Here is a 12,222-nt window from a genome sequence, read left to right on the forward strand (position 1 = left end):
TTCTAATGTTGATGTTATCACTCCGATCTCCAAAATCGCGTGAACTTCATGTTATGTTATGTTTGAAACTGTTCCTTGTATGTCGAGAACTCTTGCATCTTAACACTTGTAAACTTGTGGTCTATTGCTTTTATGCACTATTGCTTTTATGTGGAATGTTTTTCAGAATCAATCATTGCTTCTTTTGTTCAATGATGCCTATACGTGACATGTTCTATGTGTGATGAACTATATGTTGTTGATGTATATGTTTCACTGCAGGAAAGAAACAGAAACAGGGAAAAAAGGCTCCTGGGCACAACATTGCCGAGGGCGGCTCTCGGCAATGACTGTGAAACTGGACCAGAATGCACCCTTTACCGAGAGGCCTCTCGGTAAACGTATACCAAACAGTATACCCTGACACCTTTACCGAGAGGCCTCTCGGTAAAGGATAATAACATGTAGCCCTCCTGGCAACTTTACCGAGAGGCCTCTCGGTAAAGGAAAAAGGATTGCCGACGGTGGCTCTCGGCAAAGTATTTTCATGGCTTTTAGGAGAAGTGATGTGGCCCTTTCCTATTGGCTCAGTTTGCCGAGAGTCACACTCGGCAAAAGATAGAGTTTGCCGAGCGTGGCACTCGGCAAAGATGGCCCTTGGCCTGTTTCTCCTGGTCCCACGTGTCGGAAGCTCACACGTGTCAGCATGCTACTGGCTCTCTTTGCCGAGAGTGGCACTCGGCAAAGTTGGCTCTCGGCCTGTTCGCCTGGTCCCACATGTCAGGAGCTGACATGTGTCAGTCACCTACTGGGCGGGTTTGCCGAGAGTGGCTCTCAGCAAAGTTGGCACTCGGCCGATTCACCTGGTCCCACATGTCAAGAGCTGACACGTGTCAGCCACCTACTGGGTGGCTTTGCCGAGAGTGGCACTCGGCACAGTTGGCCCTCGGCCTGTTCGCCTGGCCCCACATGTCAGGAGCTGTTACATGCTGATGTCCAGGAGATATTACTACAAACAGTCTACAATGGCGGTGTCGATATCGGTCTTAGCCACAGCCTACAAGACAGGCAAGAAGCTTCCAAGCACACATGGAAGCTCCTTGTGAAGCATAAAAAAGAACGCAACTCATCTGAAACCTGAAAGCGGTCGAGGACGTCGCTCGTTGCAACTGCCGAAAATGGCAAGGCCAAGACCGGGGATTGGGGTCACCGCCACGCATCGTTGAATCTACTCCCTCCGTTCCTAAATGTAAGTTAGTAAACGCTTGTATCCGGCGCGCTGGCCGAAACTTCGGCCGGTCGATATCGGTCTTAGCCACAGCCTACAGGACGGGCAAGAAGCTTCCAAGCACACACAGAAGTTCCTTGTGAAGCATAAAAAAGAATGCAACTCATCCAAAACCTTAAAGCGGCCGAGGACGTCGCTCATTGCAACTGCCGAAAAAGGAAAGGCCAAGACCGGGGGTTGGGGTCACCGCCACGCGTCGTTGAATGTAAATGCTTGTATCCGGCGCGCCGGCCGAAACTTCGCCCGGTCGCGCTGGCTCGCTCGCTGGTCACTACTGACTCGCAGCGCTCGCTCGCTCATCGTTGTTGACTCGTAACAAAAACACGCGGCTGATCCTATGCATGCCACGCAACCCACTAGGCCCATGAAGCACCCATGCTTTCTTCCTTATCCTCATGCGGAACGCCACAACCACAACTCCCCATCTCTTTTCCCTGTCTTTCATCTCTGGCTCGCTCACGCAGCGATCGTTGCCGCCCAACCACACTTCTATCTCCTCCACTCCGTGCCAGATATTGTGACCCCTGAAATTGCTGCTGCCTAAGCCCAGGTGATCTAGGCACTGCTGCGGTGAACCAACCCGCAGCGACGGACTGGAGGCTGAAGATGGCCGTGAGCACTGCGGCTGCATAGATGGTAGCGGCCGGTTGAGCGCATCCTCACCCACAATGATACAATCGGCAAAGCAGTCTGCTACAAATGATGAGAATTGCTGAAATTTGAGATGGGCTTTAGGCCCATATAGCAATTTCTGAAAATCTCTAAGAGCCCATGTGGATTAATTGGCACTAGGTGTAGTGGGAAGTTTAGTCCCACCCCGGCAGTGGAAGAGGCGTTGGACCTCCTTATAAGGGTTTCTCTTCTACATGCTATTGGAGCTTGAGAAGATAAGAGGCCCTCGCGCACTCCTCCTCTGCCGCACGCCTTGGCACGACGTGACGCAGGTTGCGGGAATGAGCTGAGCCGAGCTCACACCTACGCGTTTATTTTTGCCAGTCAGTAACGGAGAGTTTTCTAACAGCTGGGCCATGATCTGAGACGTCGGATTCTGGGCTGTCACGGACTCGGACGTGGGTCGAGCCCACGTCTCTCCACGCGGTTGTGCCTATATAAGTGTGCGGTGTCTCCTAACCCTAGCCGCCGCGAACAGATCACATCTACTCCCACGCGAACCGTCCATGTTGTTCCTTTGCTGCTGCTGCTGCCGCCGGTGACTCCATCCCGTCCACCGCGTACATGGTCGACGGGAGAGCAGGTCTCTGAAACCCCGTCTCTCAAGTTCCTGTACGGGAGAGAGGCGAATAGGCCTTTGGGAAGCGACTATGCGACTGCTCGCCTCTGAATCACTACTTCCTCTACGTCTGTGTCATCTCCATCATCACCATATCGACCGACGCTGAACGTGCCGCCGCCGAGAAGATCGAGACCGACAAGAAGGCTGCCGAGGATACCGATGCTGCTGTCACTTCCGCCGTGGCTTCTGCCTGGCCTACTAGAGGGTATAACACGTTTATCCCGCCCCTGTTTATTTTCGTATTAGCAGTACTAGCAGTATGTGTAGATATGTCTACTGTTTGCTTATTATGTGCATGTTTAGATCAGAGTCAGTATGTCGTCAATTCAGTCAATGCCATGCTAGTGATTTATCTATGGATTAAATTAGTCGAAAATTTGCCTATTTACTTAGCAAGAATTTTTGCTACCATCGGCGTCGAGGCATGCTGGAAGCAGAGTCTGGGCCTCGCCATGGCCGACACCGCCATACGCTGGAATCGTGCCCTGTTTTTGCTTTAGCCTACAAGCAGGGAGCTAGAACCAGTGCGTGTAGATGCTGCAACAAGCCTCGAGGGAGCTGGATTCATAGGCGCGGCGTGTTGCAACCAGCAATGAGAATAGGTCTGATTAGCGATCTATTTTGCTGGAAGCGGCCAACCAATTCGTTGTGGGCGGTGGGGCATGTAGGGCAATAGTGACAAGAATGTTGGAACCGGCAGTCCGTTTTGCTGGATCCGGCTGACCAATTTGTTACAGACGCGGGAGCACGCCGGGCACTAGATGGCAACCTGCTATAGCGACGGCCATGGCGGAAGCTGCAACCGACTGCCGTTTTTGCTGGAACCGGCTTCCACCAGAGTTGCATCCGACAGCAGGAGAAGCTACAACCAGTGATCGGGATTTTGTTGGTGCGCAAAACTAGTGTTTTTTGCTGGAACCGGCCGGCACAAATGCTACATCTCCGGTGGAAGAAGTTACAACCGTCGACAGAGGATGCCAGCAGCGGATGACAAACGGGGCAGCGATGGGTGTGGGATGCGGCGGAGGGTGCCACCACCGTGGTCGGAGGCGTGTGTGGCTGGTGGTGCGCGTGGCGGAGGTGCTAGACACGGATGGGTTTCGAGCCACCCCGATGAGCTGCGACGGTGAGCGACCCCGACGAGCTGCGACGGCGAGCGGCCACGGCGAGCTATGGCAGCGAGCGGGCGAGTGCAGTGAGAATTAAGAGACTGCAGGAAGGCTACAGAGCACACATCGGGATGAAGAAGAGGACATGTGCAAGGGTACAACTGATCAGATCATGCGGTCAGAAGTGCTCAGATCTCCGGAAATTTGGGCTGCGGGGCGACCGGCCCAAATTTGGCCGGCGCACCGGTGCGTCGTTGCACCCACCGTGGGAAGCGTAGGTCCCCGGAAATTTACACAGGCAAGGAAGATTTGTGTATTAAAATTATGGAAAAGATCGGCCAGTGCCACTGCCCAAGTTGCATGTTCGAACCCTTTCACTCAAACTTGCTTATTTTTTTCACGAATACGTAAAGATTGTGTATCATTCCATTGATAGGTAGAAAAGAGAGTTTAGGTACAAGAGTGCTACTCTTGCGGCCGTACACATCTAACTTGCTTATTTTGGTTGGAGTCATTATTCTTTCCGAAGAAATTAGATTCAAGCCACTCCGTGTCGTCTTCTTAACAACAACTATACTAGCAGGACCCATTAAAAACTACACTCGCAATCTTTTTTGAAAAGGCGACATCTGGCAGATAAATTTCTTTGAGAAACACACTGCGAATGCACACGTTCACAAACACGTACATACACTCACCTGTCACCTCTATAAATAACTGGCTTCCTCGTGTAACATAAGCGTGCTTGAAACCACAGTAGAGACGTGTGATAGTGTAAGGCACATGTACTTGCAGTATGGAACTCTAAGAGGATAGCAAAATGGCCAACATGATGAGTCTGCCACTAGGAAATGGGATGCATTGGAAAATTTTGTTGGAGTTCCATGGAAGTTGCGAGTATGATGGCACAAGCACTCAGTTGCACTAGAAAACCAAGAGGTACATGAATTCACAAATTGTGTTAAAAGATAGGACTGTGGCTCTTCAAGCTTCCCAATGAGGAAGACATAGCAGCAAGTCATGGTTCTGAATTATTATCTGGGTTGAAAAACGCTTACACAAGTTGAGCTGTAGTGTAGTGACTCTCACTTTCAGGCTGGCCTAATCCAGTGAATTTATATCTATTCTGATAACTATTCGATTAAGGATCATTAACAAGTGGGATCTTGAAAGGATAAATGGATGGGCAATATCTCAGTCAAGCACCAATATCCTTGTTTCACTAGGTGTTGGATTCATGCCCACCAGTTTTGCGGCCCAATGAGACCTTATTGAACAGAAGTTGCTGGCTTAGAATCATCTGTGTTACACTGGATTTGTGCCCACCAATTTTACAGTCCAAGGGCTCCTTTTTATAGAAATAATTTGTGCAGGCAGTCTTTTTCTAACGAATCAATGTGTACAGTGTTGATGCATTCTATGTTCCAATTCAAAACAAATATTTATGGAAAATTAAAAGTATATTAAAACAATGTTTTACCTGGGTACTTTTGTGAGAGTGTTATTTTTAACATGATTATCTACTTAAGGTTATCTACTTAAGAGAAATTAGAGGGGTATCCCAAAAATGTTACTTCCGCGCCCATGGGGAGATCATGAAGCATCCACTTTTAACTATCACTTTGTATGCGCCTGCTGACAAATTGTCCACATGATGTCTCTGGAAAATGTGACGTGTTGGAAATTTTAATTGGAGCTAGAGGCCATTTACAGGTCTAGTATCCTAAGGAGTTGGAAGTAAAGGCACGCCTTGCTTCGCCGTCTAGAATCAATGTATGAGAAGTTTTGGATATTGAAACTTTACACACATACAAGGTCTCGGACCATAAAATAGTGTCGTTTTAGTGAGAGTATCCCTTGTTTCCTTTGAGACCCTTGTTTCACTAACCATTTGGGGATTAGAGGAGTAGGAAACCAACCAATTGTAGCCGCAACTTCAACGGTCATACCGTTTTGGAGTGTTATTTTCGTGTGACGTGCTATTGTGACCTGCTTGGTTAAGAACGTTGTGTTACAGAGGGAAATTTCTTCCTGGAGTAGCAAGGGTTGCAAATCATGACATTAGGCTATTTAGGCAACACAATTAAAGGTCGAACGTGATGGATAATCTGGGCATGATGGACCTTCAAAGCATAATTGAGGATCAACAACCCCATGAAGGTTTTCATCTTTGAAGTTGACCATGCTCCATTTACAAGACTTTTGGAAGTATTGTTGCTTTCAAATGAAATAGGTACAGGGGACTGTATTTGGAAATGGTTCGCGGCGCTACTTGGTGACTACACAATCTTAGTGTATCGAAGGAAGAAGAAATGTGTACATGAGAAACAGAGGGGAAGCAATAGACAGATAAAGACTTGGGGACATGGTAATTTTGGTTTTAAGACTATGGCCGTATTCTCACACCATGTCCATTTTGACAACCAAGATGGAGTCAAACCTCAGGCTGCATGAAGATTCTCTAATGAACCTTATGAAGTTAGATGGGGCAATGAAGTATGCACTTACATCCGATCTATAAATAACTAGCTTCCACATGTAGCAGAACCAATACTTGAATTACAATTGATTTGTGATAGTGTGAGGCAACCATGTACAATGTCGATCAGGAAGTCTAAGAGGAGATAACAAAACAACCAACACGATGAGTCCCACACTACTAGTCGGATGAGGACAACTTTTAGAAATGGAGTGCGTTGAAAATTTCAGTTGGAGATCCACACCCAGGATCTGTCCAACGTCAGAAGGACTCTGTCGTGCCAAATAAATGTCTGGTACAGGAATCCACCAAGACTCGACAATGAACGATAGGAACCTGATGTGTAAGTGTCTCTTGAAGCTTGTCAATGAGAAAGGCATGTGGCTAGAACCAAAGGAAGATTCTGATCCTCAAAAGAATCTTCGCGGGCTTAGTCACACACACACATGCCGAGCTCCGACGTTCCTAATTGCACTTACCCTGAAATGAAAATTAGCTAGACCTTTGCGGTCCCAAATCAGTTCTAATAATGTATGGGTCAGTTGCTATAGTCTTCGTTTGAATATGTTGTTGATTTATACACAATTTTGGTGTGTCTATTTTTCTGTCTGTCCTTCATAAAATGGAAATTAATCTCAATTACCTATAGAGACAAACAGACAGACACATGGGGACATGATAAACCGTATTTTCACACCATGGTCATTTACTCATTTCACAACCAAGATGGGGACGAGGTTTGCGACGATCCGAGGCTGAATACACTGGAGAGGGCTCCTTGAACCCATGCCCCCTTAGTTACATCAAGCATCTCAGATTAAACTTTTGCATATTATGGCTAATTTTGGGTTTACTATTTTGGCTAACAATAGTAGTCTCAATGGCATATGTACAATAAGAACTCAAAGTAAAGAATGTCAAATTTTAACTAAGACTTGAAAGTGATTTAGTCCTCGGTTAGAAACAAGTATTTTTTTTCACAGGAAAAAGGTATTCTAGGCATACTGATTTGAAGGTTGGGCTGCCCGTGCCACTTAACAATGCGTACCTCGACATGTGATTCACTTCATAGGTTTAGCTACGACACTGAACACATCCCTGTGTGAGAGATCAAGCATATATTAGCATGCATAATTTTTTGATAATTTGAATAGGTATTGGGAAATTTACTAAACATACCAAAAAATAATAATTTCATGAATAAGGTGGTACTCGCAGGATACAATTGTAGAAAAAAAAGCAAGTTTGAAAATATGAGCTTCCTCATAGACAGAGAATTAAACACATCATATGGAAGCTTACAACTTGCGGGACTATAAATCATAATGGACCTTGAGATTGGACAATAACCAAGGACAAATGCCAAGGCTAATTTTTTGATATTTAGCCTGGTGATTTGCTAAAATAAGAAAAGTCACCACGAAAACCAAAGATAATGAACCTTCCAACAGAGCATGCAGACATTAATCGATAAACTTGGCAATAAAAATGATGCTTAGCTACTGTTCTTCCTTTCATCAGTTATATCCTTCGTCGAATGAGTCTTCAACACTAAAGCTCGCTCATTGAGATTATTGTGATACATGAAAGCAAGCGAGCCAACACTGGTCCTATCATTTTCGAGTGTTGTTTCCATGTGCCTTGCTATTGTGATATGCCTCATTAAGAACGTTATGTTGCATAGGGGAATTTCTTCCTGGAGTGGCAAGGGTTGCAAATCATGACATTAGGGTATTTAGGCAACACAAGTAAAGGTAGAGCGTGATGGATAATCTAGGCATGATGAACCTTCAAAGCATAATCGAGGATCAAAGTCCCATGAAGGTTTTCATCTTTGAATTGGACCATGCTACATGCATTATGATTGGCAACACATATGTAACTTAATGTCCGCAGGTAAATATATGATTTGAAAATCGGATGTGTTCCATTAAGGAAGCTTCCAGTATCTGCATTTTATAGGACTTTGGGAGGTATTGGTGCATTCAAATGAAAAAGGTTTCGGGGGACTGTATTTGGAAATGGTTCGCGGCGCTACTTGGTGACTACACAATTTTAGTGTATCAAAGAAAGAAGAAACATAGGGGAAGCAATAGCCAAAGAAAGACTTGGGGACATGATAATTTTGTTTTTAAGCCCATGACCGTATTCTCATGCCATGGCCATTCTCACAACCAAGATGGAGCTAGCCAAGCCTGAGGCTGCATGAAGATGCCCTAATGCACCTTAGAGATGTTAGTTCCTTAACAACTACTACACTCCATGTTCCCTAAAAGACCGAGATCGTAGAAAATAAAATGAAAAGGCAGAGTTAGGCACAGGAAGTTTGGTCAAACAATGAAGTCTCACTTACACCCGGTTTACAAATAACTAGCTTTCATATGTAGGAGAACCAATGCTTGAACTACAGTGGAGATGTGTGATAGTTTGAGTCAACCACATACATCAGCAGTATGGAAGTCTAAGAGGAGAGAAAAAAGGGCCAACACGGTGAGTCCGACATTAGTGGTTGAATGGGGACAACTTCTAGAGATGGGATGTGTTGAAAGTTTCAGCTTGAGATCAACGTCCAGGATACGTTTAAGGTTTAACTTCAGCAGGACTCTCTCGGGCCATAAAACTCGTTGGTATAGAAATCCAAAACTCAGGGTTAAATAGGAACCAGTTGTGTAAGCGTGGCTCTTGATGCTTCTCAATGAGAAAGGCATGTGGCAAGAAGTGAAGGGAGATTCTGATCTTCAAAGGGATCTTTATGGGATTAATCACACACACACATGCTGGGCTCTGGTGTTCCATCTTGCACTTACCCTGGAATGGAAATTAGCTAGATCTCCGGGTCTCAAATCAGTTCTAGTAATGTACTGGTCAGTTGCGACAGTATACGTGATAACAAGTGTAATTTGGATTTGTTAGGATCCGGTAGCTGCTACAAGTATGATTAACATCTCGTCTTAGCTTCACTACGAAATATGCTCGGGCAAAGCTACCACTGATCTCTTCATGAACCAACATGGCTACATCCTCTAGTATTGTCGGGCCCCTTGTTAGCATAATCTTGATTGTTAAATTTAGGTCAATTGTGATTAAGGTAGCCGGTGATTAGAAGTAAAAGTAGTACTACTGGTTTGCTGGTATGGTTTACCTCCTAGTACGTGTCCAAGAGTCCTTCGTGTATGTTAGATTTTTTGTTTCCTAGTCGGTTTAGTTATGTATTAGGAAGTTTCGCTGTATTGGTATAGTTTAGGCTAAGGATAGCAATTTTATCCATGGACGGATACCTGCGGATACCGTAGCCGCATGGACAGGGTATGAGCATAATTTTCTATACCCATGAGTAGTATCCATACCCTACCTGTTAAGTCATGGGTAGGCTCATGGGTAAGGTACGGGTATAGCCTTTTACCCATGGATATACCCATACCATGCCCATTTATACTAACATGTAAATTTTACCCGTGATTCACAAGTGTACCTATATTAAAGTTGTGTCATGAGCTTATGAACCTATGTTAAAGTTATCACCAATTATCAATTTGAATTGGGATAATTGTCATGTGCTCATCTAACTGTTATTGAGTTGAGATCAATATTTTTTTGTCAAATGTGTTATAGATGAATGTAAAATTGCGAATAACTTGTGTGTTGTTTGATCTACCCGTTGGGTACCCAATGGGTATGGCTACCCGTTGGGTATCGGTACGGGTAAAGTTTTATACACATGACTACGGGTATGGGTAGAATTTTATACCCACTGGCTACACGGATATGGTTATGGTATTGCTCTACCCGTCCCATACCCTACCGATTGCCATCCTTAGTTTAGGCTGAGTCCAAGTTGGGTTTGGTTAGGATTGCTCTTGGTCAGGTGTGTATATAACTATATAATATATATGCACGTGAGGCTGTGAGAGATTATTGTTTCGAGAGAGAAGGAGGAAAAAAATGAAGAGGAAGAAAAGAGGGCACGACAAGGTCTTCTTGGCTATCAGTTTTGCGGGTGTGTGTTCATCGTAAATTGATGTAATCGGTCCTAAGGGCGTATTTCCAACACCCCCGTAAGAATGCTACTTGTCAGCCTGCATATTCCGGTGAATATACTGTTCTGGTGAAGAATATACTCGCACAAGTGGGAAGAACTACCAGCTCGTTTGCTTAACACTGCACATGTCCCGTCGCACTTACACTAACAACCAGCTTGTATGCGTAACATTTCGTGCGTCCCGTCACATTTAAACTGCAAATCATGCAGCATTATATTGTCTGGTTGGTAATCACATGCCGCTCCAATCTGCAAAAGAACCGTGGAATGAAAAGTCTACAAGAACGCCATTTCTGAGCAAGTGTAGGCGCTCGTGATTATGCAAGCGCATACCTCAACATCGCAACCAGTATGAGCTATCCTTTTTGCGTGCGTTTCTTCTTTCTTGTGCCCCCCAGCTTAATTTGCTGCTGAAACGGCAACATGCCGCGCGTGACACTCAAGGCATCTCTCTCGTCTCTCATTTCAGCTTCTAGCGCGAACCGTCTGATTCAGTGTCAAATCGCGCGGCGGAGGGAAAATGGACTTTTGGGGATCGGAAGAAATTGAAGAAAAACGGGGCGCATAGATTTGTGGACAAGTGCCCCATGCATATTTTGTAAGTCATAATAAGGAGAACAATATATAGAAGTAGTAGCAATGCGTATCCAGCGCTTCTTCAATAATAAGCTCCACGACTTTAATATTTTCCACTGAAAAAAAAAAGAGACTTTAATATTTTAATATGAACACCAAAAGGGCATCTTCTATGTGAAGGTAAAAAAGAGGCATTACTGGAAAGAAATAGTTTTCCTTTTTTGAAATAACCACGCATATATTCATTAGACAAACGTATTACAAAGAGTACACATGTGGTCATCACAAGAGACATGCATAGATGTCTTGCAATATTGCCCCAAAGACTTCAAATCATTGGACACAAATCACGCCGGAGGCATCAATTCACGATCTGGTTGATGCATGTGGCCTGAGAAGTTATGGCCTGATATGTAGCTTTTCGGGCCTCCAAATATAGCTTACCAAAGACAAAGCCATTGCCGTTGAAAGAATCTGACCTCAGGGCAGCATCTTGGATACACCATCAAACTCCAGATCTGGCACACCCCCCCCTCCCCCCCCCCCCCCAAATGAAGATCTCGAAGGAGAAAACCATACCTGTCAGCCACCAACCATGAACCCAACACACAATCCACCATCTTTTAAATGCTGCGGACGCAAAGCACCATCTGCATTCGCTCCTAGATTACCTCCCAACCTTCATGCCGACCCTGAAGCAAACGTCGCTGGAACGGCAAAGCCCGGGGACACAATTCCACCACATGAATTTCGCCGCCGCCACGCAATCACCGCTTGAACAAACTAGTTCCCAAATCCCTCATCGACCATAGAGCAAAAAGCCTCATCAGAGAAAGATCTGGAGATTCTTTATTATGCTTCGCCGTCACCGTAGTCAAAGCCAAGACGTGAGACGACCAAAACCTGAAATTAACACGACCCTAAACCTATAACTACACATGTTCGCATGTGTGAGATCCAGCGAACCCCTCACCAGCGACCAAAAGGTCGTCACCGGAGTCCGGAGGGGAGCCGCCCCCTTGTGGCTAGGCCGCTTTCTTTCTTCTACGGGAAGAATGGAAATTCCTAATTAACTCGGCTAGCACCTTTGGACCTAGAGCGCCCTAGTGTAAAAGGGTTTTGGTATTTCCGAAATGTTGCATGAGCATGCCGTGTGCATTTTTTCTGAGAGCGGCCACGAGAGAGAAGATAGCGTTGGCATGTATACATGTACATCACATCCGGTTCGTAGGCTGCGGCCGTGTCACGTACATGCCGGCACTAGGGGAGGGTCCGAGGGACCAGACAAGACAAGGCGCTGTAACGAACCGGCACGTCGCGTACCGGGGAGGAGGCCCAGATGCGCACCGCTCCGAGGAGGGCCGTCCAAAGTGGTCTCCTCGGGGACCTGCAACGGGCAACGCCCAGATCTGCCTCCCATGCTGCGCCCGGTCGCGTCGCCTCATCAAGGCCGACGAC

Source organism: Triticum aestivum, chromosome 2B (genome assembly GCF_018294505.1).
Source record: "Triticum aestivum cultivar Chinese Spring chromosome 2B, IWGSC CS RefSeq v2.1, whole genome shotgun sequence".
NCBI lineage: Eukaryota > Viridiplantae > Streptophyta > Magnoliopsida > Poales > Poaceae > Triticum > Triticum aestivum.